At 43.6% G+C, this 27131-nt stretch overlaps 1 protein-coding gene across 4 annotated transcripts in view; it reads left to right on the forward strand.

The window, feature by feature from the left end:
- The first annotated feature begins 359 nt into the window (after positions 1–359).
- LOC136632775 (sodium-dependent neutral amino acid transporter B(0)AT2-like) overlaps positions 360–27131 on the forward strand; it is a 61185-nt gene continuing 34413 nt past the window's right edge. Inside the window, exon 1 of one of the 4 annotated variants that reach the window (XM_066607928.1) lies at positions 360–446. The gene's annotated coding sequence lies outside the window, so the exon portion shown is untranslated. Of the gene's footprint in view, positions 447–15229; positions 15325–15889; positions 15909–25668; positions 25788–27131 lie in introns of those variants that run through there. The other 3 variants (XM_066607927.1, XM_066607929.1, XM_066607930.1) reach the window with 3 other exon arrangements.

Raw genomic sequence — 27131 nt, forward strand, 5'->3', positions numbered from 1 at the left:
AGAATTATAATTTCTTAATCCCAAAAAGTTAAATACACATTCAGTGTTACAAAATCTATTCAGCTGCGCTACATTCAGTTCTGCTACATTTATTTCATTGTCCTGCAGCTAATTTAAGTACATGTAAAGCCGTTTAATATGGAACTTTAGACAAATCTTTCAACTTTTTAAAATATATTTAATGACAAATTCTATATTCTAAGAACTTGAAATACATTCGGTCTGGCAAGTGAGCTGCAATGTAGGGGCACTAAATGAGTTAAAAACTGTTTATTTTGTAGGAGTGTGTGCTGAGGAGGAGAGAAGGCGTGGACAGAGAAATGCCAACACATCTCCACGTGGCGTGCTGCACAGCTGGCTGAACCGTGCAGAGTGCAGGTGAGAGAACCCTGAAGAACAGGCAGAACCCTGCGAGAACAGAGGCTGAGACAGTACAGGTCACACAAGTAAGTGCAATATCATGCCCATTAAAGGCATTAAATCTATATTCACATGCTTGGTCAAGCTAAAAGTATTTTTATGAGCAAACTGAGGAAAATAGTTTGTCTAATAGTTGTGGTATGCATATAGGCAGCTTTAGATTTGATCCCTGAATGTGTGATTTATTAAATACCTTCGCCCTAATATCCTACACTTTATCCACATGCCCCTCCCCCTACCAGTAAGGTTACCTCCCAGTTGATAACTCTCCAGCCCTGCTGTTAATTAAGTCGAAAGGCCAGTGCCAGTATTTACTTTTTATCTGCCATATTAATGCGTCCTGTATGCATGGCAGATGCCGGGTGGGGAAGAAGTCAGAAATCACTACCCCTGATTACAGCAGTGTCGACTGAGCGAGAAAGGGTGAGGGGAATACTTGATAATGTGGGGCTGCTGCGTGGTCGCAGATTTAGGATGAGGAAGACCATGACTGTGAGCACTATTACTTTTGGGGCCACTGCTAGAGGCACTATTACTATTTGGGCCAGTACTGTGTACACTATTACTTTTGGGGTCACTACTGGAGGCAATCTTACTATTCGGGCCACTAATGTAGGCACCATTACTGTTGTGGCCCGCTATGGTGGGCACCATTATTATTAGTACTGCTACTGGGGGCACTATTACTATAGGGGCCACTATTACTAATGATGCCACTACTGGGGGGCACTATAATTATTGGGGGCACTGTTACTATTGAGCATACTACTGAGGTCACTGTTACTATTGAGTATACTACTGAGGTCACTGTTACTATTGAGCATACTACTGAGGTCATTGTTACTATTGGGGCCACTACTGGGGGGCACCATTACTGTTAAGGGCACTTTTACTATTGGGAAAAACCTGAAAAACATATGTTGTGATAAGCCATGCCTCCAACCACACCAACTTTTACATTGGCCTGTATTTTTTTGTGGCAGAGGTGGCAACCATCCCAGAGACACAATTTAGAAGCTTTCAAACTTTTCTAATTTGGTTGAAAGCAGACACATTTGAATTATTGTATCTAAGAGAACTTCTCACTGATTTAAATGAAAACTGTCCGGTTCCTTGGGCAACAATGTAGTGACAGACACACTGATTTCCATGGTCTATCACTAAGGACACAATCATACCTGTGTTCGTGGCTCTAGTCTATCTCAATTGTTCAGCTCCATCCTCAGAGCCAAACTATGAAAATGCTGAATGCGAACGGCGCTGAATGGACACCATTGACTATAATGGGTTCCGTCCAGATTCCGGCATTCCAACTGGCATTTTCATGGATGAAATGGTGCCGCATGGTGGTTTGTGAATGGAGCCACTGATGCAGATGTGAAGCCAGCCTTGTGAGGATCAGTGTAGTAGTTTTGTGTACTTACAATTAAAATTATACAACACACAGCCAGTGCTGCCTGAGATAAGATAGTAGATAGGCGTTTACAGGAGAAACATTGTGGAGAAAATAAAGCATGTAAAATGTAAATAAATGTAAAGAAAAAAAGAATACAATGATTTGGAAATCTCATAGCCAGATTTCATTCACAATAGAACATAGAACACATATCAGAAAGTGACAGTGAGACATTTATAGCAGCAACATATCTCAAAAAGTTGGGACAGGGCTAACAAAAGGTCTGAAAAGTAAGTGGTACTTATAAAAAACAGCTGAAGGGTCAATTGTCTACTGTGTTTAAAAAGAGCATGTTGAAGAGGTCAGAGTTTGACCACTAGTGAAAAACTGCGTCTAAAAATTGCGGAATAATGTCAGCAAAATGTTCCTCAGTGTAAAATTGTCAAGATTTTGAATTGTCAAGCCGTCTACAGTACATAATAAAGATTCAGAGAATCTGGATAAATTTAGGTGCATAAGGGACAAGGGTGACTTGAGATCTATGAGCTCTCAGGTGTCACTGCATTAAAAACAGGCATGATTCTGTAATGAAAATCACTGGATGGACTCAGGAATACAGCAGCTAGCATCCTACATCAGATTAGAATTGGACAACATTCCTCTTCCAAAACTCCAGCAATTGGGTTCTTCACTTCCCAGATGTTTATAGACTGTTGTGAAAAGAAGAGGAAATGCTACACAATGGTAGACACAGTCCCGTCCCAACGTTTTGGAGATGTGTTGCTGTCATAAATTTCTAAATGAATTAAAATTCAAATTAAATAGAAAAATGTCTCACTTTCACCTTCTGATATGTGTTCTATTGTGAATAAAATATGGTTATATGAGATTTCCAAATCATTTCATTCCTTTTTTTACATTAATTTCAATTCTACATGCTGTTCCAACTTTTTTGAATTGGGGTTGTACTTTGGATTTGTATTTAATGAGAAATATGACAAATAAAATTAATATATTGTTAAGCATGATCCTATATTGGGACGACATCTCTCTGACAAACCAAGGATAATACATCAAAGGGCGAGAAAAACTAGGCACAAGAAAGTACATAGTTCCCTATGATCAGAACCTTATACTAATTTGATTATGAAAGTTTTTTCGCTTGTCAAAAATGTAAGGCGTGCAATTGAGTTTATGAAGATCTCCATGTAATCCTTTCTAATAAGGGGCATAATAACGTGATAGCGTAGGGGGTGATCTACTTTTTATAATGCCCCTGCAATATACAGTTGCATATGTCACTAATAAGCTCCCATTGTAAAATTGTGTATTGTGTGGTATATTTTTCTACTGTATTCCTCCTTATTGAATAGTGTTTACTATAGTGTACTATGCGTTTCTATACAGCAAATAGAGGATATGTTGACAGATAACAGGCCAGCAAATTGCAAAGGGACACCTTTTTGGCATAGGCTGGTGCAACAGGGCACTATGGGTACATTTGACATATGCATCTAGAGCTTACCCAGTGCATATGCCAAATGTAGTTCAGAAACGCTATCTTTTCTCCTTAGGGAGAGCATCTAGACGGTGAGTGAGGAGGCTCAAAAGGTCATTCATGCTCCTCTGGGTAATATGCAAATAAGGGAGATGGAATAATACCTCCACAGTGCCACCTATTGGAAGGCAGCATTCCTTCAAGTCAAAGTTATTACAAGATTTGTATAAAGGCTTGTATAGAGTCTAACTTTGGCTTGAAGGAATGCTGCCTTCCAATAGGTGTCACTGTGGAGGTATTATTCCATCTCCCTTAATTGCAAAAGTAGTTCACAAATGTGATATGAAAAGAGGCTATAAATTCAGATATAGCCTCAAACGTGAATTCTCATTTCAGTCTCAGTCTCTTAGTGGGTGCAGCTTTTTTGTCTGGACTCCCCATCACTAATAGCATTAATATACTACAGTCAGTCTCTCCTTACCTTGATATGGCTGATAATAAAGAACATTAATAGATATATATTAGCATTAATTAAATAAAAATGTGGGTGTGGGGACAGCGTTATAAGAGTATTTACAGCAAGTATTATTCATTAAAGGGGTTGGCTCACAAACTATATTTTTTACCTATCCCCCAAATGAGTGATCGCTGAGAGATTAACCACTGGGACCAACACAGATCACAAGGTCCTTAGTCCTCTATGTGAATGGAATGCTAGTCACACATATACACTACCATTCCAGATTTATGGTACTGATGTAGATAGCTGATGCGACTCTTGCTATCTCCGCTACAATTCTGCCTTACATGCAGTAGCAATTTGATAACAGTAAATGGCTTGATACAAACCCAAACCTGATCTAATACAGCCCCTGACCTGTTCTGAGGAAGGGTTAACCGCTAAATCAATAATCATTCTGGCTATGCCCTCAGTGGTCTTCACCGTCATAACCTCCTAACCCTACCATAATTTTATATCTGTCCCAGTAAATAGACTTGCTTTTCTTGCCACATAATCCCCTATCGTCACTAAAATGAAAGCCCCTACCGATACTTATGCCCCCAGCTTTTCTCTAAGAACCATTTTGTCTCTCTCACTTTTACACACAGACCATAGGCATACCGTCCGGGGTCGCAGTGGCAACCCAGCCCCTGTGCTGAGGGGGCCAAAGGCCACCCTCCGCCATATACATATGCACACGCAGTGCATTACCGGCTGGTCACGCTGTGGGCAGCACTGCAGTGATTCCGTGTCCAGCCGGAGAGAAAGCCGACACAGTGCAGAGGAGGAGGAAGGAGGAGGGAAGCAGCTACACAGCCCGACAGGGAGTGGAGCACAACAATGATGTCATCATTGTGCTGCCCCTGCCTACTGCTGTGCAGCGGCTGCATCTACTTGTCCTACTGTTCTGCTCACACAGAAAAGTATTCCGGACCCCGGGGTATGTGTGTGTGTATGCATGTGTGTTTATTTAAGTGTATATATGTGTATGTATATGTGTAGATATATGTGTATGTGTGTATATATGTATCTCTCATATCTATCTCATATCTATCTCATGTCTATCTCATGTCTATCTCATGTCTATCTATCTCATGTCTATCTCATGTCTATCTATCTCATGTCTGTCTATCTCACGTCTATCTATCTCATGTCTATCTATCTCATGTCTATCTATCTATCTATGGCTGGTATAAGTTCTACATCTCGCTGTATTTAATTGCACACTTAACACACAATAAAAAAACGCATCAAAAACTTGCGCGATGCAATTTTAACATTAAAAAGTCCCATTGACATTTGCGTAAAAAAACGCAGCGTTAAAAAAACGCAAGTGAGTGGGAGCCCTAAATGGGATAAACCTGTCTTCAGCTACAGAGACTGCAGAGACAGTGCTTGGCTGAGTATTCCTGCCGCTTTGTTTTAGTGATCAGTGGGGTCTCAGCACCTAAACCCCACACCGATCAAAAGTTTTGACATATCCCTATGACATGTCCAAAGTTTTTTGAAAATGCAGTTACAAATGATGTCTTCCATGTACGTGTTATGATTAAGCATGTTAAGCGAGACTAATTGACCAAAGCCCTCCAAAGTCTTCGTTTAATCAGTCAAGTTAGCATGATGAAATGCTTGAGAGGCCTTTCTTAGCCAAGGGCCAGGCAATAAAGGCAAGAGAGCTCTCTCTGGACAGTTCTGAGATGATGTTGAACATAAAGTATAGCGGAGGTTAAAATGATCTTCCCAAAGAGAGAAGACATCATGGATATTTCCACCAAATGTGGATTATACCTTCGTTCACAGAATTACAGCACCAGCATGTAGGGGGGACTATAGGAAAAACCAATGCTCAAAAATGGTGTCCTGTGTCCCCATGATTTTCTTGTAATGCTTTTATATTGTTGGAGGTATATGGCAAATACTTTCATATGTCCTATGGTTTGCTAGTGGGATTGTTTGGGAAGGGCTGGGTGGTAACAACTCTTGGGCAACTGCCCGAACAGTTCCTGAGTTAATTGTTACAGCTCTTGCAGTGAAGAACCCTTAAGACTGGACTTTCTTCTCTACGGTCAGGGGTTTTGCAATATGTCATTTGAAGTGACTTTAAAGGAGTTTTTTGTCATTGGTGGCAGTAGGGATGGGGGGGGATGTGCGTAAAATTAAAAAACGCACATACTTGTCACCTTCTGTGCGCTGCGCCCCCGCCGCTGCTGCTTGCCACTCTGGTCTCTGTTTATATTGGCTGCAGCGGTGACATGGGTTGTTTACCCATATAAGTGCTGAAACCAATGAAGGCCAGCAGGGACATCATCAGTGATGTCCCGTAAACCTACCTCGGGGCTTCTACATTAGAAGCCCACATGACAGGTTTACGGGACATCAGCAAAGCTCAAAACGGTATAATATAAACTCAGAAAACCTTTTTAAGGCAACATTCATATGGGCAAGCACGATATCAGGCAGAGAAACTCAATATCGCGCTTGCCAACGCGCGATTTTCACTGTGGCACAAAGCGTTTTTAATTTAAAAACAGATAGCCTCTGTGAAATTGCAATCCTCATGTATGAGTTTCACACACAAAATATGATCACAAGTGTTTCCCATTGACTTCAATGGGAAACATTGCATTTGCATGCACATCGCACGACATACGAGTGCCATGTGATGTCTTTCAAGGTTCCATTGAAAACAATGAAGGAACACCTAAAGATAGAAAACCCGCGATCTTTCTTTCCTTGTGGAAATGAATTCATTCAAAAGAATGTATTTCATATTTGTGTGTGCTTTCTATGAAACACATTGTATAAAATCCGTACGAGAATATAGTTTTTGGGAATCAACCCTAAAGAGGTTGTCTGTTTACAAACATCATTTTTAAAAATGACCGCTAATTGAGCCAATGGTGTCTTATTCGCTTCACCCAGCAATAAAATTGCTTATTTTCTTCTGACCTGACTTCTGAGTCCATGTTTGACAAAACTTTTTGAACTTTAAAGTCCAAAGACTAAAAATTCAGGTGTGACTGCAATTATCACCAATATTCTACTCATGCGATCAAGGCAGCTGAGACACGGGGAGCTGTTTGGCTGGTTCCTCACAGAGGAGAGCCGCTTTCCACTAATAATTTTCTCTTTGATTAACGTAATCATGTACTGCAGGATTAAGAAGTAAAAAATTGTTGGTCAGGTAAAGATAATCACTAGTGACCATAAGCTCAGCCATGTGAGCACCCTGCTAAATGAGTTCAAGTCTGCCAATTCAACTATGAGGTTGTACTAGGGAGCCATTGGATAATATATCCCATGGTACCCAGTGCTTTTAAGTTCGAGGTCAGACAAGCTTTTATGTGCGCGTGCCTATGTGCACAAAAAAAAGCACGTCTATTAGAACCATTGGTTTCCTATGCAGTGTTCACATGTCCATTTTTTACAGGCACAAAATACTCGCACCTGTAAAAGATAGGACATGCGTGCATCGGCAAAGTTAGTGTTCAGTGATGAGGGGACTGCAGCGGGGATTAAAATATCCCCTGCCACAGAGGATCGCGATGTTCTCCCATTGCTCTCAGTGGAGCCGCCACAGCTGCCGCCCCATTGAAAGCAATGGAATGCGGGCAACCCCTACAGTGATTTTCGGGGAAGGGCATGAAAATAAGCCCTAGCTGCTTTAAAAAAAATTAAAAAACTATATATATACATCCCTGGCGCTGTCCATTCAATGAATGGCTGAGCACTGCCTCTGATTGGCTGAGCACTATGACCAATCAGAGACAGTGCTGGAGAGGTGATGTATATATATATTTATTTTTTTTTTTCAAGCAGCTAGGGCTTATTTTCAAGGAAGAACTTATATTTAAAGCCCTTTCCTGAAAATCACTGTGGGGGTTGCCTGCATTCTACCGCTTTCAATGGGGCAGCAGCAGCGTCGGCCCCATTGAAAGCAATGGCAGAGTACCGCGATCCTCTGCCACAGCTGTGACAGCTGTGGCAGGGGATTCTTTTGTCCCCACTGGTGTCCCCTCATCACTGAACACTGTGACAAGCACAGACTTCTACAAGCACTGCTGCTTCTTTAGTAGCATGGAGCTTTGGTAATGCGCATTTTGCACATCCATGCAGCGCTTTTTTTTTTGTGCACATAGGCGCGGAAAAAAATTGCTCGTCTGACCGAGACCTAAGTCTCCACATGTACTTGTATAATAGCTTCTGATGTGCACATGCTTCACCTGTAGAAATGGATCAGCTGAAAACCGCATTGCAAATCTGAGGCCTTTTGGGGTACAAAAAGCAGTAGTTTCGATGTGTAATTAATGTGAACACCAAAAACACTATACAAGTGTCATGTGAGAATGCAGCCTCACAGTGGGCTGCATTATATGAGTTGCTAAAGGAGGCTGGCCTGACACCGACAATAGACCACAGTTGACAGAAGCATATCTGCAACACCACAGTTATGGCAACCTGAATGAACAGCACATAGGTTTTATAATGAAGCAGGGGAATTAATCTGCTGCCTGAGGTGGACATTGTAATGCTATCCCTTGCCCAAAGTAGAGGTGTAAATGGTTGACAGGTATATGTGGGGCACATAAAATGTAGTGGCAAAATGCTGTTTTTCCCCTGCAGCTAGGGAAGGCTACCATCTGAGACAAAATGCTCACTTTTCTCAATGGATAGTACACTCCTGACGGCTCCTGACTATAGACACTATTATACGAGGGGATGCTAATAAGTCCTCGGCTTTGACCACAACAAATTGACATAGAACAATGAATTTTCGCAGTTATTCTGCATAGGCCCCTTGAAAATTAATGCACTTCTGACTGCGGTATTGCAAATTCTTCAACCCATCTAGGAAAAAAATTCTTTGGTTGGGCGGCAAACAATTTAGCTGCTGCAGTTGCTTTAGAAATGCAGGCAAATTTGGTTCTCTTAAGGGGTTTCTTCAAGTTAGGAAACAGATGATAGTCCAAGGGTGCCAGATCCTTTGAATAAAGAGGATGATCCAGCACTGGGTCAGCCAGTGTGCTCTGGATGATGGCAGCTGTGTGGGAGAAGGCATCATCATGCAAAAACGCGACACATCGGGTCAACTTTCCACGCCTTTTAGACTCCATTTGCCTCCTTCAATTTATCCAGGAGTGTTGTGTACTACACAGCCGTGATAGTAGACCCCTTTGAAAGGTCGTCCACATCCAGTATCCCATGTTCCAAATATATTAATCAAGAATTACAACATTACAGTCCTGTGTAAAGTCCAGCGGCAAGTAGATTGAACAGATAAATCAGGAGTTACATTGCCAGATATCATTTCTAATAAACATACAAAGTAAAATAAAAGTAAAGTGCCAATTTTCACTTCTTCAATTACTGCAACTCCTAATCAGATAAATCAGTCTAAACATTAGAGAACCATAAATGAGAGTAACGAGTGGGGGAACACAAGAGGAACACATAAGGAAAAAATGAAAGGGAAGAGAGGGATGAGGTTGTAATATGATTTATTATGTGGGTGAACCTGTTAAGGAAAAATAAAAATAAACATATTCTATTAACCTGGCTGGACCCATGCTCCTCAGAAATCTGTTGGGGAAGTAGATTAAATACTTAAAGGTAAACTAGACTGCCCTGGAAGGGTCAAAGCTCTGGCTGTTGGGTTCCATAGGCGCACAGTCTGCGAATAATGGTACCAGGACGACCAAGTTTTTTCGTACAACCCTTCCCGATCCATTAGAATAGCTGCCAGCTTCTCGTTGACCATTGATAATTTAGTTTTCACAAAGTCAATCCTAACTGAGGTTTTCCTCCAGGAGCGGACGATTGCGATCTGTGCAGCTAGGAAGCAATAGGATATCCATTTGTGTGTGTTTGGGGGTGTTAGGAATTTGTTTACCCAGTAGAGCTTCCGATGGCGATTTTTGTAGTGACAGGTTTGTAATGGAAAATATTAAAGTATATACCTGGATCTAGAACCTATGAAGCCTGGGGCAATTCCACCAAATGTGTAGGAAGGAACCCTCACCTCCACATCCTCTGAAGCATAAGCCTGACATCCCAGGAAACATACTGGCCAGTCTGGCAGGTAGGCGCCTTACCTCAGCTGTCAGCATAGCTTGTACACGGGCGAATTTTCACTGCGTTCCCCGCAGCGATAATCCGGCCGTGGAGAAAGCAATGAACGCTTTCCATAGCGTTCCAATGGAAAGCACAACCCCCCCTGTCCACGAGCGGAGAATCATAGCGATTTTTTGCTGGCAGACGGCAAATCGCAGTATAAGCGAATTGCCGCGATTCTCTGCAGTGAGCCTATCTCTCAGATAGGCTCACCGCGGAGATCCATCAGCTGGCTCCTGCTCCCTGGCGGCAGCTCCCGCGGCGGAGATCCGCCGCGGGATATCGCTATGCCCGTGGACAGGCAGCCTAAGGCTCTCTTCTATTGCAAGAGGAGTCTTGGAGTTGTTGCCTTGAGCTTTGCTATCAGAGCCATGGTGGCTAAAATATGCTTTGTCACAGTCTGTCATTATAGCAGGAATAGGCTTGTGACAGAAGACCCAACATGCTGTTAAAACAAACTTTATTTACCTTCTAAGCAAAGACAGTCATGTAGTAATGAACAACACTTCCGAAAGACTGGAGGCTCAAGTCCTTAAACATTGCCAGCAGGTTAACACACAGTTTGTTACCCCATTAAGGACCAGCACTGTAAATTTACGGCACTTGGTCCTGGGTTTTAGTCCTGGCTCCTCGGACGCTGCACTATCCACAGGATAGATGATAACTTGCAGATCTGTGGGGGTCAGACTGATGAAAACCCCAACCTTTTCACAAGAACGGGGCCTGGGGCATCAAAGAATGATCAGAGCAGCAGTCATATTTGCATACTACCGCTCCATTCATTTCAATGTGATTGCCACAGATAGCAAAGTTCAAGTGGCTACCTCCAGTGGTCCCATTAACATGAAAGGAGCAGCACCGTTCTTGTGCAACCACTGCTGCCATTCTGCAATTAACAGGTTTCCATTGATGTCAATGTAGGCTATCCCACATGCAGTCCATACGCTATTAACACTGTGTATGGGCTGCGGGTACCCACATCATCGCTAAGCGACAGCACAGGAAATACAAATAAACAATGAAAAAACTCTGCATGACTGCCTGCATGCCTCCATGGACATACGCAGTACAGTTAGTGGAGGTACGCAGGGTCACTGACCAGGCTCACAGCCAAAATCTGCTGCGGATCTCCCTTATGGGAATACGACCTGCTTTTGGGAGCCCAGCCTAAGGCCTCCTGTCCACGGGCGGATTTGCATTGCAATACAGAGCGGGATTCCGCCTCCGGATTTCGCAGCAAATCCAGCCCATAGCACGCTATTGAAAAACCCAATTTCCTACCCACGAGTGGAAATCGTGATTTTCCGCTCACGAGAAAGAAATCACAGCATGCTGCGATTTGCCGGGGGTTGCGCACGACTGGCTTCAATTGAAGTCAATGGAAGCTGTCCGTGCCGTGACCATTCTGCAATCATCAATGCGGAATGGTGGCAGGAGCCGCGTCATTGCTATGGCGAGGCGTCCTCTCAACTGCGCATGCGCCGGTCGGCACATATGCAGCACAGAAGGCCACGTCATTGCCATAGCGAAGGCGTGGCGTCCCCTGTACTGCGTATGTGCCGCCCGGCACATTGGCAGCACAGGAGAAGATGAAGAAAGAAACCGGACAGGTAAGCAGGTCTGGCTCCAGGGCGAACTCGGCTGCGGGAATCCCACATGCCGGTTCCGATCCGCCCATATGCAGGTGGCCTAACAAAATTAAAAAGAAACAAAAGCCGACCAAGGGGAGTGGAAATAATTATTTTGTGTGAATCGGCACAGCAGAAATTAGACCGCTACCACTAGATAAATGTTTGGAGCAAAGAATGAAAACACTCAACATCACCTGCAATTTAGTTGCACAACCAAAGGAACATTAAAGTTAATTAATTCATTCTGCAATGTGTATTGCTAAAAGGAAAACATGCCCTGGCAACAATCACTGCTGGAAATCCCCTCGATCAGCCGCTTACCGGGAAACATACTCAACGAAAGGCTGTTATGGAGAGTTAGAGAGGACAACCCTTTAAAAGCTGGTTATACACATTACCGCTCAGCCTGTGAACATGTTAAAAGGGTTTTGTCATTAAAACACAACCCCATACCCCAGCTGGGTCCTGCCTAATAAAAATAAAGATGGCATGCACACTTCTCCTGCGTCGACGAGCCACAACTGACACCTAGCGCTGGAATCGCTGTTGGCTTCTGTATAGATGAACCGGGCAGAAGCATGTGACCACTGCGGCCGCAGCATAAACGTTGGCGCTCCTGGCATCAGTGGTCATTTCCTGGCTACCATGATGCCAGAAGTTTGGGGACACACGCTTCCGCCTAGCCCGTCTACCTGGCAGCAACCACCAATGCCCCAGCCAGTTGTTATCTGCCTCCCGGGGCCCCAAGAGAGAGGAGTATGCCCTCGATTGTTACTTTAAGCAGGGCTCCTTTAAGGGGATCTGTTACACTTGTCATGAAAACTGACTGAAACTCTTAAAGCAGCACAGACCTGACTGAGCCATTCTTGGTAGTGGAGGAGTTTGAATATTCCTCGCAGACCATATTTAGTCATTATATCTGCATACGCCGCGTTTTAATGCCTGGCCGCATATGCGGTACCCATGTGAAGCATTGGTTTCCAATGCAGCCATTCACACGGGCGAATATACAGCGCGTAAATACACTGGTAATGTGAAAAATAGAACATATACGCGACCGACGCATAAACATAGTTCTGGCCAATATACGCCGGCGGGTCCTATAGACTCCTATGGAAGCAGGAAAGAGAAGGGAGGGGGAGGCATTTTTTAGGCATCTATTCCTATAGTATTTATATTATATCTATATATATCTTTCTTCCTGGTTTAGAACTTCTGATAACTTCGCATTTACTACAGTATCTCACTTTACTCTTAATTTAGTGATTTTTTGTCTGATTATTTCTGTTTAGGTTTATTTATGCTTTTTGCTTGTACTATACGGTTTCTTTTTAGAATTTTGTAAAGTTCTACAATATTCTGTCCAGACCATTGGGAATGGAGTAGAACAATTCTGTGAAATCTGGCATAATTAGCAAGAGAAACTGTCATAATGCGGGTGATGACATGGCTACTGTGTACGTAAGGCTGCAGCGAGGTATTATTCTGGTATTTGATGTTCTGTCGTTAAAAAGCAAACAGAATTAAGACTTTGCTGCGCTGAGCAATAAGTAAACGTTCCAGACAATGCTAAGGTCATTCTTTCTCAGATATCCGCGCCCTGTGAACAGGCGTCAGCAAGAAAATTGTTGACGTCACTTAAAATAACCAGCATTTATTACACACAGAAAGCATTAAAAATGCAACTTGTCCAGCAGAAAACATATTCAGATTCATTCATAGTTATCACACATTCATATTCATTCATAGTTATCACACATTCATATTCATTTCTGTTGATAAATATGAGAAGGTTACGGCTCTTGGAAGGCAGGATAAGTAAACAAAATGGTCATGCCAAAACTGGCTGTCGGAAATGGCTTATGGGTCACATGTAGTGGATTGGGGGGGGGAATTTCCAAATCAGAAAAATTGGCACCAAAATCTGTCAAATTCAACATCGAAATTTGTGCCAGAATCCGCTATGTGTGAACGCACCCTGAAAATCGAATTTTATAACCAATCCATAGAATAAACGATAAAAGTCTAATCAATGCTGAGATTCCCACTGATATGAAGAATGAGGGTCCCTTGTTGCCCTTTCTTCCTCACTGTGGACTCACTGTACTCAGTGGCGTAGGAAGCCAGGTGCGGCAGGTGCGGAACGCCCCAGGTGCCATCACTGAGAGGGTGACAGCTCAGCTGTGGTCCCGTACTGTCCACTCTCCGTCGGTCTGCCCGGTCCTGTCCTATCCCCCGCTCACTGCACTCTGCTTAGTTTCACTAAGGTCTCTGCGCGTGGGACGGCGGCTTCTCTCCTGCTCGCCGTTATCAGTATCAGTGGGCTTCTCAGCAGTGAGACCCCCACGATCATACTGGATAGGTAATATAACAAAAGTTGATTTTCGTACAACCCCTTTAAGTAAGAGATTTCGGAACCCCTTGTCACTTTTTAAAAACATTGATATATACTGATTAAAGGGGTTGTCCCGCGGTAGCAAGTGGGTCTATACACTTCTGTATGGCCATATTAATGCACTTTGTAATGTACATTGTGCATTAATTATGAGCCATACAGAAGTTATCAAAAGTTTTATACTTACCTGCTCCGTTGCTGGCGTCCTCGTCTCCATGGTGCCGACTAATTTTCGGCCTCTAATGGCCAAATTAGCCGCGCTTGCGCAGTCCAGGTCTTCTGCTGTCTTCAATGGGGCCGCTCGTGCAGAATGCCGGCTCCGTGTAGCTCCGCCCCGTTACGTGCCGATTCCAGCCAATCAGGAGGCTGGAATCGGCAATGGACCGCACAGAAGCCCTGCGGTCCACAGAGAGAGAGGATCCCGGCGGCCATCTTCAGCAGGTGAGTATGAAGACGCCGGACCGCCGGGATTCGGGTAAGTACTACCCGGTTTGTTTTTTTAACCCCTGCATCGGGGTTGTCTCGCGCCGAACGGGGGGGGGGGGGGATGGGGGTTAAAAAAAACAAAAAAAACCCGTTTCGGCGCGGGACAACCCCTTTAATATGTCACTTGTGCACAGAACGAGGAGGTCGTGGAGACTTCATCTTTATTTTACATGTCACAGTGTTTAGATGTTGGGAACCGCCATATTGGTGTGGGCTCAGCGGTGATATCCCTTAGATCAGGGGTCCCCAACTCCAGTCCTCAGGGACCCCCAACATGTCATGTTTTCAGTTTCTCCTATAGTAAGAACACCTGTGGCAATGTCTGAGGCACCCACAATAATTACATCACCTGTGTAACACTGAGGAAATCCTGAAAACATGACCTGTAGGGGTCCCTGAGGACTGCAGTTGGGGAACCCTGCCTTAGATAGTCAGGATTATCCAATCAGTATCTGCCATTGATGCAACGTTTGTATATAGAGGTGGAGCAGGCTGGCACAGGAGGATACAGATTCCTAATGATGAAAGTGTCCCTGTGCTGCACACAGCTGCCATTCAGGTGCAGCCACCACTGTAACTACCCCCAGGGCCGGCCATCCTCGGAGCTCCAGAGCGACACACGCCATGCTAAGGGTTAGGATTCGTCCTCCAATAAGATTTGGCTGATGCAATAAGCAGTCTCTGAGCGGCCGCCATCTTACTGTAGACCGCGGCAAAGAGCGGGTGAATGGAAATGGAGACAACAAAATGGCGCCTATACCGGAGACAGGATTGTGCGAGCCGGGTCTCTAGCGTTTGTAGTAAAACCTCCACGCGTGTTCTGGTGTAGTGACATTATCCTGGGTCCAGTGCGGATAACACAGCTGATACTATACGGACTGACAGGTATGTATGCTGACGGGCGGGAGGGTGCAGTCAGTCAGCACTGCTGTCCTGTCATAGCAAGCATGTGGAGGCAGTGACAGGGCTGCGGGCGGGCGCTATGCTATACAGTGCTGAGGTGGCTGCTGCCGCTGTTCCTAGGTTACGGCTGGCATGTGCTTTATACAGTGCCACTGGCAGGGAGCGCCTGCATACAGGGCTGATGCTTCATTGGTCACCTTAGTGGGGTTTTGTAGGTTATTGAACCGGGGAAGCAGTTTGGTATAAAGTGGCGCTGCGTATATTACATCAAAATGTATGGAATCTGAGAAAAAGTCAGCCTTCTCTTTTTATGGGTCTTTGAACCCCATTTGTAAATGAATGTCTTGGGGGGGGGGGGGGGGAGTCATTCTAGAAGTCGCTGATCTCCGTGAAGACAAGTGCTCAGATGTAAGAAGCCAACCCGCATGGTCTGTGCCGGCGGACCCCCCAGAATACCCCCTCCACAATGTCACGTAAGGTGTCCCACAGCGTCTGATGGGCGTATAGCAATCGGGGCGGTAAAAATGCGCCAGCTTTAAAGGAAGAAGAAGACCTTCCATGTAAAGGTCTGATATTCCTATTTGCTATCAGAGATGCCCTACTACTAACCATTATACACGGGCCGTTTATGAAGGAGCGGAGCGGAGGCAAGAAGTCAGAGGATCGGCTTGGCCGGTCACATTGGCGCGCCACTTTCTTGTTCCATCCTGGAAAAAAATGGATCCAATGATTTCTATGGGACTTTTAAAATGTCGGTTTGCTTTAGGGCCGCTGGGACCTGCCGCGGGGCTCCCAGTCACAGCTCTGGCTTTCTGGGCCGTTTTTGGAGCAGGAATACAAAAGTAAACGTTTTAGTGTATTGTTTTTGTTTGTTTGGGGGTTTTTGCCATTGATTTGAATGGGTCTTCAGAATAGCGGGCTGCTGTCAGCTCTAGGTCTGTCCCGCTTCCATTTCTTGCAAGAACAAGTGGCGCTGCAGACTCCGCTGTTGTTGAAATTAGTAGGAAAAAAGGAAACCTTTAATTATGTTCTCTGTTCTCAAAACGGACCAGAGAGACCGAATTGTGACTGAAAGCCCCAACATCAGTATGAGGGGCTCTGTCTGGTTGATATATATATATATTTTTTTTTTTTTGGTACCTGTCTGTTACCTGTCACCACTTTTTAATTTCATTTGACCAATACATATGCGTGAAAAAAAACCAAAAACGTTATTTCTTAAACTCTTTATTTCTCCAAAACCTTTTCCTGCCTGATCCTAACCGCTGATATCGAACAGTTTGCTGCTGCTGCCACTCCTGCGTTGGGCGCGGGGGGGGGGGGGGGGGGGGGGGTAGTTCTGGGTCTCCGTCTCTCTGCTGCATAAATGAATAAAAGAAGCTGAAATAAGACGGAACTAAAAACAGATGTTTTGTTTTTTTCCATTGATTTCAATGGGGTTTTGAAAAAAATGAAAAGCAAACAAAACGGCTTCTGTTTGCTCACATTCCATCAGGTTTGGCTTTTTTTCGGCTGCCGTCAATGTGTATTACAGACGAGAGAAAGGTTCGTTAGCGTGTTAGCGTGTCAGTCAGTAGCACAATATAATTGTTCTCCGTTGGGGAAACATGTAATTTTGGAGATATGATGCCTTTTAATGACTAACAAAAAAGAGATGTTCCAACAAGCTTTTGAAGCTACTTAGGGTCCTTCCTCAGACATCCTAATTGGCTTGAAAGCTTGCTGTAACGGCATGTGTTTGGGGCTAGTGTATGATCGCTGTAGGGTATGTCTGTGCAGATAGTTCATTTATAATATAGGTCCAGCCTTGGTTAACCGGCACTTATAGAGTATTGCATACCTGTTATACCAGCTGCCCCATAGAGTAACTGGCAGTCTGTATTCTGCTCCATAGGACATCTACGGGGAATTCTCTGTATCAGGAACATTCATTTTTAAAGCTACAAGGAAGTACTAAACGAATACTCTGGTAACGCAGGGACATTTTCCCTTCTACATAATGCTACTCTTTGTTCTCCCCAGAACAAATATAATCTGTTTTAAACAGATTTTACCACTAATGACATTTATGCCCTATCTACAGAATAGGGGACAAGTATCTGATCGTTGGGGGTCCAAACGCTGGGACCCCCATCGATTCAGAGAACACTGCACACCAAATGAATGAAGCAATAGTACATCTGCTGGACCGCTGCTCCATTCACTTCTAGGGAGCTCAGCAATCTCCCCCCGCCCCATAGAAGTGCATAGAGCAGTAGCCTGGCATGTGCTCAGTCGCCCCATTCATATGGGGCATTAGGCGTGCGCCGTTCTCAGGATCACTGGGGGAAGGATGTCTTCAGTGGGCAAACGTCTTTCATTGTTAATTGTAATCCAGAGTATGACTCCACGTCATCTATTATGATATTCTTGATAGTAACCACAACTCTTCATTGAAGTTGTTAGCAAGTTCCCAGCACCGGTCTGTGTCTGATCACTATGGTCTAGATCTCTGCTGTAAAAAAAAAAAAAAAGGGAAATACTTGTCTGCCCCTCCCCCACCCAGTTTTGACAGTGCTTGGTCCCGACAGCACTCTTCTGGCTCCAGCGGTAATGCCCAGTCACCTATGACTGCTGCAGCCAATTACCAGCTTGGGAGCCGCCAGTAACTGTCTGGAGCCGTCCCACCTCCCTGTAATTAGATGTTATTACTGGAGCTGGGACAAGAGTGCCGTGTGAGGCGGCCGGGCACTACGGTATCAGAACGGGGCTGTGGGGGACCGGGTGAGAAGAGGATGACTTCTTTCTTCTGTTCTTCTACATCTCTGAGCAGATTTCAGTTTATTATTTTTCTACAACTCCGTGTTGCTGCTTCCTTTTAATAGTATCTCTTGGTGATGTGGCTTTAATGGAATTTATGTAAATCCTAAAGAGGAAGTAGATGTGTTACCTAATGCTGTCACTTTACTCTGAACCATCCTACTATTACAGAACTCTAAGTAGGCCATGGCCACCAACTGGAATCTATAGGCTCTGTCCTACATAACACCATGAGACACTTGTGCTGTAGTATCTATGTACGGGGGAATTTCAGGCCTGGTAGAGGTAATGCGGTATGGCGAGGGAATCAAGAGCAGCGTATATCCTGGCAGGGGCAATCTTACCATACTCGGGTACAGGACACTGGAGACTTCTGGAAGGTCCTTTATAAACATGTTCAAAGCTAAACAGATCTTTCCGTATCCGAGCTCTGACCAGCTTGCTTCAGAGCCTGCATGGTTGGCCCTTTATAGTCCGTGGCCAACTATGTGGATGCATGGAGCCAACATATTGTGATCTGTGTCGGAGGCTGTTCTTGGATATTCCCAGCATATCCTAGACATTTGCCACCAATATCTTTCTTGGACAAACCCTATAAGCTTGCGTTACACCTTAGATAACCATTCTTCCCCTGAATGCACTATAAATATGCTGTGGTTGACCGAGCGTTCTTATTGGCATGGGTAGTAAATGGCTACTAGAATTGCCTCTGAAGTCCAACATGCCTAACCCTTGTCTACCCCATTAGGGGGCGCTGAAACAGTCAGTCTGCTCCCTCCACATCACATAGTTGGTGTATCCTGCAGACATACAATTATGTAATGGACAAGCTTGTCTTCTGTCGCTAAGTCTCATGGCCTGAACGGCTTTCATGTAGTCACCAAGTAGGCACCTCACGGTTTAACTATAATGCCTGAAGTTTCGGGTGATTTTCGTTTTCCGCCTAGGCCAGGGCTACAGGCGTCGTACAAACAAAGATCACTGGATAGGCCTGCAATCTCTCCCTTTCATTGAAATTAAAGTGGTCACAGTGAGACTCGCAAGTTGCCACGATCTTGGTGGATATTTTTGGGGGATTTGCAGCTCATGGTAACATTTGAGTCGCACTGTGATGTCATTGACTTCAATGAGTGCGCAGGGCTACACAGCAATCAGTGGTTGCGCGACAAAGTTACCAAGTAGCCCCAGTCTTATTCATGACCTGTACAAGCTTATGGTAGTATTAGCACAACCTGCCTATGACATGCCATCCAACAGGTGGCGCTGCAGAGGTAGTGTTCCATCTTCCTTATTTGCATAAATTACCCAGAAGTGCGTGCATGGCCTTAAGTCTCTTTACTCACTTTTCCGGTGTCTTCTCTCACCCCTTCTGGGTGCTCTCCTTGGGGAAAGATGATGCCATCCCTGACGCACCCACTCCCTAGGTGTCTCCACACACTTTTTGGGTGTTCTCCTTAAGGAGAGACGACACCCCTCTTGACCCATGAATATGGAGGTGACACAGAAGTGAAGTGCCAGCTTAGATCAATTCATTAGTCTCTAATTACCAGGTATGCTTGAAAAAGCCCATAGTCCCTGTATGCACCTCACTTGTGTAGCTGGTACATTAAAGACCATTTCTCCGCCACGCAGGGTTCATCCATTTTTAAAGGGCAGTTACAGAGTCAGCACCATTTTTAGCACTCTGAATAATTTAGAGGGGAGTTCAGTGGTTTCTGTGTGGCGGCTCGGCTTCTCGGCTCGGTCATTTTGCATGTTTTTTTTACAAAAATTGCAGAACGAACAATGAGAGATGTGGTATCCATCATGAGATCTGCCTGTAGATCGTCATTCTGGTAAGATGAGCTAATTAAAGGGACATACACCCTCTAAATAAAGCTACATTAAAAGGGAAAAATAGGGCCGCTTTACAAGTAGTTTTCATTTAAAAATGTTTTTGTGTCTACAGATACTATGTCTCTGTGGTATCCGACTACATATAAACCCACTCCTGCGTTACTCCATCAGTCCTCTGCTTCTCACTAAAAGACATCTGGTTGGATCGTCCTGATTGCCTGTCAGTGTGAAGCTGCTTCCACACATTGGGGCATATTTGCTAAGACTGTCTAATTAGACAGTGCAAACTAACGCCCCTTCTAGACAGAACAATATCGTTCAAACGAGCTAAACTGAATGGTTTAGTCTAAGCACAGCCAATGACTGGCCGACAAATGATCATCGTTAACTTTTCGTTCATTTTAGGCATACAAATCATGGTTTGCTCGTTCACTAATCCTTCAGTCGTTCTCAGCACTTACACAGCGAAGGTGAACGACTGAACGATTTCTCATTTGACCAAGCCAACGATGTATCTGCCTGTATAAACAGGCTGCCGAGGGAATGAGCGAACTCTGACATCACCGTCTCTTTGGTGTAATCGGACACTTGGACAATGCACCAAATTCATCACAGTGACTCATGCTGATGGTGAATGTGGAACATCTTTAGATGCTTTAGTCTAACTTTATACTACCGTTGGCTGCATGCACCTCAGAATTTGCACCAGAATTTTGGTGCAGATTTGGCATAATTTAAGGCTGGTTTCACACGGGCGAGAAAATTGTGTCATGTGAGAGTCAATAAAAAAGCCGATTATGAAAGCAATGAATTAACAATGGTTTCCTTCCCATTAGTGATGTTTTCACTCATGCCATGTTGTGAGAGCAAAAAATCACGGCATGTCCTATCTTTTTGCGATGTGCGTTTTCTTTTTTTTTTAATCTCCCATGTTTCCCTATGCCGAGCCTCCTTTTTATCGCAATGCAACAAACCTGTGTTGCGATGCGTTTTTAACATTAGAAAGCCCTATTGACTTTCTAAAAAAAAAATCAAATCGAAATCGCGTTTTAAAACCGCGAGCAGCTCTGATGATTTTGCAAGAAAAAGCAGCGGAGATGCTCAAAAATCGCAGGAATACATAAGCAATTTTGCCATGATTTTCTTGCGGCAAAATTACAATCACCCATGTGGAATGATGATAAATGTAGTTTTTTTCCTCGTGTTTGCAAAGTGCGGCCCCTTTTTTTTCAGATGCAGCATTGTAATGAATGAATGAAATCTGTGGTGAAAATGCTCTGCATTTCTGCAACAGGACATACTGCATGCCTAAAATCCACAGTGGTTTTTTTTTTTTTGTTTGGTTGGTTGGTTTTTTTGCACTGAATGAATGGGGTTTGTTAAAAGCCAATTCACTGACATATTATACTTTGATGTTGCAACCAAAGGTTCGCAGCAAGTGTGATGTGTAAATCCACTGTAACACTAATAATGATATGGAATACGAAGTATTAAAAAGCATGATGTTCTGTACGTAATTAAATAAAGGGCTCGGGGAGAGAATGATCAAAGTCCACTTTTTTTGCATTCTTAAACAGGACCTGCAGTTTTGTAGATTTATATTGTAGAATGCGTTGGTGACGGCAGATAAGTGAAAAGTGATAGTCCATTCCAAAGCCCTGCAATGAAAACACAGTTGCGGTAAGACACCTGCTCACTGCCGCAGCTCACCTGTCACCCGCGCCGGCAGCCGAACCTTCTCTGCCGAGCGGGGAGATACTCGCTAAGGACAATGCTCGATCAAGTAATTGTCCTTAGTGAGTATGCTCGCTCATCTCTAGTTACCATGCATCTTTACATCCATTGCACCCTCACCAGCATCCTTTTCGCATTCAAAAAACAAGAAAATGAGGTCTGCATCCCGCCATACTGTGCAGCATCGCATTGTGTACAATGGACCTTAGACTTTGTCAAAACTCACAAAACATAATTCCACAAATGTTGGAACATTGAATATCTGTGTCCTACGCTTCTCCCATCTATTCTACTATTCCACATTGTGCCGTTTCCCCGTTAGTCCTCTCAGATATTTGAATATATTGACAAGGGGTGTGTCCCTATAGAGTTCACACTGGCAGCAGTGACTGGATGGCAGCAGGGTGCATATGCATACCACCAACTGGTAACACCCACTTGTCAATGTATTCATACATTTCTAGAAGGCATTAACAGAGGACCTGCCCAGTGCAGAGTTCCAGGGTACCACGCTCCAGAATTGTTCCAGTATGGAAATGATAAATCTTTACTAAAATAGAGCCGTCAGGATAGCTGGGAGGTCGTCTTAAGGGGTTAAGGTCTCAGGCTGAACAAGTTGGACGGACTACTGATTAGTGAGTTACTAGGCATGTAGGGTTGGTATTTCATGTAATACAGAGATTAACGTCTAATCCGGATAAATACAGCTAGAAAATACAAGTCAAGTACTTTTTCATGTCAAATTGATACATAAGTAAATAAGCAGATGATGACGTAACTTCTAAGATGTGCATGTCTTTACAAGGTTCCTTTCATCTAAGGGTCACTGTTGTAAAAAGTCCATGTTCATGTTGGTAGACCGTGCGTCAGCCAAGCACCTGAAAATGGTTCTGACAGGCGGGCGGCCTGTGATGATGGTGCCAGTGGTCTGGCGGATAATGAAACCGTTGGAGCTGCTTGTGTTTGTCGGATGATCAGACACTCCTCTCCACTAGTGGTCTGTCGAGGGCGCCCTGAGCCCGATCACCTTGTGTGCCCTCACCCATCCATTGGTCCCAACACCTCCTAGAAGTCTGGTCAGAACGGGCCGGGTGGTGGTAATTCATTGATAAGACCATCCAGCTCCTCACATTCCAACTATGCGCCCCTCTCAAACTGTTAACTGCATGCCGAGTTTTGCAGCACAATGAGAACGTCTTCTAGGTGCTTGTTTTATTTTTTTAGGGTTTTTTTAAATACAAATAATGCATACTGGGGGGATAGTTATATAATGAATGGGGAAAAAATCACCAGAGTGATTTTAAGCTAAGGAGACTGTTTAGAAAATTGCATGATCTTCAAGTACAAGTATTAATTTTTGTTTAATGTATCTCTTTACGTCCGCTTTCACACGGTTGAGAAACTTGCACGTGATTTGTCTGTTGTGAAACACACAAATCCCGTGCAAATATGAACCCTATTCTTTTGAATGGAGTCCTACATGAGCCATGTGGTGTGAGAAATAATATTGCGGCATGTCCTATCTTTTCCTCGCAAAGCATCGCCTGTTGATTTCAATGGGATCTTTAATGTATCGCATGTCGTACGATGTGCATACAAGGTTTCCCACTGAAATCGATGGAGAACCCTTCCGATCCTCTATCACATTGTGGTCGGAGCCGGAGGTGCAATAGAAGACAGAGGTCCCATTTTTTTCCCCTATGCTTTCCTGGAGCTGATAAACTGCTGCCATACCCATCCACTTGCCCACATCAGGGGGGTATACACTGAAATTGGGACTCCTAGCTCTCATCCCTGAAAAGAAGCTTGTCACATTGCAAACAGTGAATGGCATGGATACCCATTGATTTCAATAGATGCATTTCCATTCTTAGTTTGGGCTTTAGAGCATCTACATTGAAATTGAGGATGGATATTTGGGCTGTTACTCCCAGCGGCTCCAACATAACCGATACTATACCACCTCTTTAACCATTGTGACCTCCATAGGGTGCAATTTAAGTGTTCAGTGGACAGTTTTGCACACTTGATGTTCCTTGAACATCGCATGCATCAACAGGCCATTTTACTGTAACGCTGTTACTTCTTTACTTCATCAGAGCCTCATTCCACATGAGTAGCTGAATGATCATGATAGTTAGTTCTGAAACATCTTACATAACTTTTCATAATGTTCTGTGCTTTTCTTAAAAGTAAGGGATGGTAAACAGAAAACTGCTTGTATCTTCCATGTGTTATCATGTATCACTATGCTTATTATTGAAGGGCCACTTTATTGTAATTGAACCCTGGGATAAAAAGTTCCTAGGAGTGGCCCTTTAAAGGAAACCTGTCATATTGAGCTTACAGAAGGGCTGAGTAGATTGATATATAGGTAGTTCTGTGGGAAAAGATTCAATGCAACATGTAATTTCTCTTCTTTTTAATGTCTGCTCTTTCTGGGCGTTGGAGTCCAGTGGGCGGTGCTATCAGTTATTGACCACTATCTATGTATGTACATTTAAACACGGAACGCTCACTAATAGGACCGCCCACTGGACTCCTTACCCAGAGTCAGCAAGAATTTAATTGTATGAATTACAAGTTATATTGAATCATTTCCCACAAAAATATATATCCCTCTGATCATCTCCTGCTTTATAACATTCTGCTGGTAAATCAGACTTCATAATAAGTTCCCTTTAAATCTGGTCTCCTCAACCAAAAACTAGTTGAATGGAGCTGAAATGGTATCTATCATACAGACAATTCTGGCAAAGTAACATTAGCTGATATATCTGCCCCATTCTACAGTTTGGAAGAACCCTGGGCCCCCTTGAACCGCATGTTGTCCCTTTCATATTATGATTTGCCAGCAGATGAGTTCTTTTGGGCCTTTAGACTGACCGAGGTTGTTTAGGTTTCCTTTTTATGCATTTGTAGGATGTCAACTTTTGGGACCCTATGAGGAGGATTGGGTAGATGGTAGGTATTTTGTGTGTAGCATAGATAAGTGTTTATGTTGCATCCCGAGTCTTTGATTATTATATCGTCTTCACCTCTTTTTCATTCATGGCATTATGGTGTGTGGTACAGGAGTTGAAGATTGATTTACATTGTGTTGGGATTACAGCTTAAACACTAGTTGTGAACATGTATTAACACGCTCAAGGCAGTTTAGGAAGAGGATGAATAACACATTACCCTGGGGGAATGTTATACCTATTACTGAATGTTCTTACAGGGTGTTCTCATGATCTTCTGATGTCACTTGGTGGTGGTGGGGGGGGGGGGGGGGGGGGTAGCGTCTGAGTCACCTGCTGTCTAGTTTCAAACTGCAAATATCTGCAGGCACCATTTCTCCATTAATGATCTCAGTCACTTATTCAGATACTGTGTTACAAAATCTATTCTGAATCTCATTTAAAAGAAAATCTGCAGGTCTCCATGTCTTCAAGATGTTGTAGGACATTCATAAAATCATTCTCAGCTTGCATTTTCCTTGGCAGCATCTCAGGTGCAGAAGAAAAAACTTTTGTACCTCCGTTTTATTTTATTTTTAACTTTTGGGGGGACCTTTTAAACTAATACTTTCTATCTATTATTTTGCAAATTCCCAAAAAAAAACCCTGCAGACAAAACTTCAGCGCTTGTAATCCTCCAGAACCATGTGAACATTGCTGTTGTTTCAGCAGCTATGGAAGGTGTAATAATGTGCCAGCTATGTGCATGTTTCTCCATACAAATATGATGGATCTGATTAACCGCTTGTCTTGTTTTATTAGAACTGATTCACTTGGTACAATCCCCCTCCCTGTGTGTTACCAACCTCAATCAGACTTCCAGCTATGCATGAACCTTTTTTGGCTGGGCATGGTCTGCTCACATGGTTCCTGTCTTTCCCTTCTACATAGACGTGTTCTGGGTCACCCTACCTCCCCTATTTAATGCTGCAAGCATCAAGCAGTCGCATGGGAAATCCTTAGTCTCTTTCTTCATCACATGGACTGATCCAGCTCTGTTCAGCAGGAAGGATGGTCCATGGTGGAGGTATATAAGGAATGGAGCACCTATAGCCAATGTTACAGTCCTGGCAGGTACTATATATGCATATTCAGCTTTGGTGCATGTTGTTCTGAGACACAGTAACTTCCCGGGAGAATTGGTTCTGAGAGGGTTAAAACTTGGCGTCCGAGTCGTTCGAGTTCCATGATACAGTGAGTGGGGAAAAGGACATTGCTAAGTGGGTAGAATAGTTACCAGGAGCTCTTCTGATTTGCTGCTGTGGAGATGGCATTTTGGGGCATATATTTTAAATTGCCCCCGTTACTCTTTTTGTACATGGGCACAGTCCTGCAACTTTATTTAATTCTGTTAAGTCTTGCATAAAGGTTATGTTAGCCACTTTTATATGAATTGCTCCAATGTATGTGAAATAAAAAAAACGAAGCAACTTTGCAAACACCTAATTAAAAAATATCCCATCTTTTGTGTCCAAGCTTGTGTCTCCATGGTTACAGACTACAAACAAACCCTATGTAGTCTGATCCTGCAGTTATGATTACAACTTTCCATCTGCCCCCTTTTCTTTCTTTTTTCTTTGAATGTTTTTATTGAACTTTTTCCAAAAATAACAAGGCAGCATTATATATTTATAGGTTCTTCAGCCTCTCAGCAACAAAACATATCAAAGCAAAACACGGAAGCCCCCCCCCCCCCCTTCTATTGTTTGTCAGTTAGTTAGGGTGTAAGAGAGGACAACTGATGGAGATTTTTCATTTAACACTATTTGCAAAGTTGCTTCATTTTGTATTTTAGATACTTTGTAGCATTACAAATACACTTGATGGAATGTTAACATACCCTTTCTAAAACCCTTAATAACACCATCATGTTCTGAGCTAGTAGGGTTTTGATTATGGCAAATGGAAATTGGAAAAATTCCAATATAAATACCTTGTTTTTTGTTATATCCCATAATGCACCATTTCCGAAAGCCATTTTCAATTATTTCAGAAAATTATGGCAAAACCCATAATGTGTGACTGAACCGTTACCGTCGTGCAGCATCTAAAGAGCTTCTCGGAAACCTCCGGGCACGTAGTATTCTCAGTGGGCTGAGATATGTTTATTGAACCTTCAGATTCTCATAGCGATGTCACCAAATGTTCCAAGTATAAACCATGAGTACGTCCTCTCAGTACAGAGACATAGGACCCTTCAGATGACTAGTAGAGAGGACCCGCATGGAGTGCAGGGTAACTATGGAGGAGGTAGGGACACCCACTAATGTTCAAGAGAATGCAAGAGAATGGGGTACATACACATGCAGCAGGAGATGCCTGTGAACGCTGTAGTCTGCGGCATGCTCATTATTGGGTAGGTTTGGCACAGAAAAGCAATAGAGTAACAAATTGTTTAATTCCGTGGTGAAAAATCTA

This window comes from Eleutherodactylus coqui, chromosome 6, assembly GCF_035609145.1.
Source record: "Eleutherodactylus coqui strain aEleCoq1 chromosome 6, aEleCoq1.hap1, whole genome shotgun sequence".
Taxonomy (NCBI): Eukaryota; Metazoa; Chordata; class Amphibia; order Anura; family Eleutherodactylidae; genus Eleutherodactylus; species Eleutherodactylus coqui.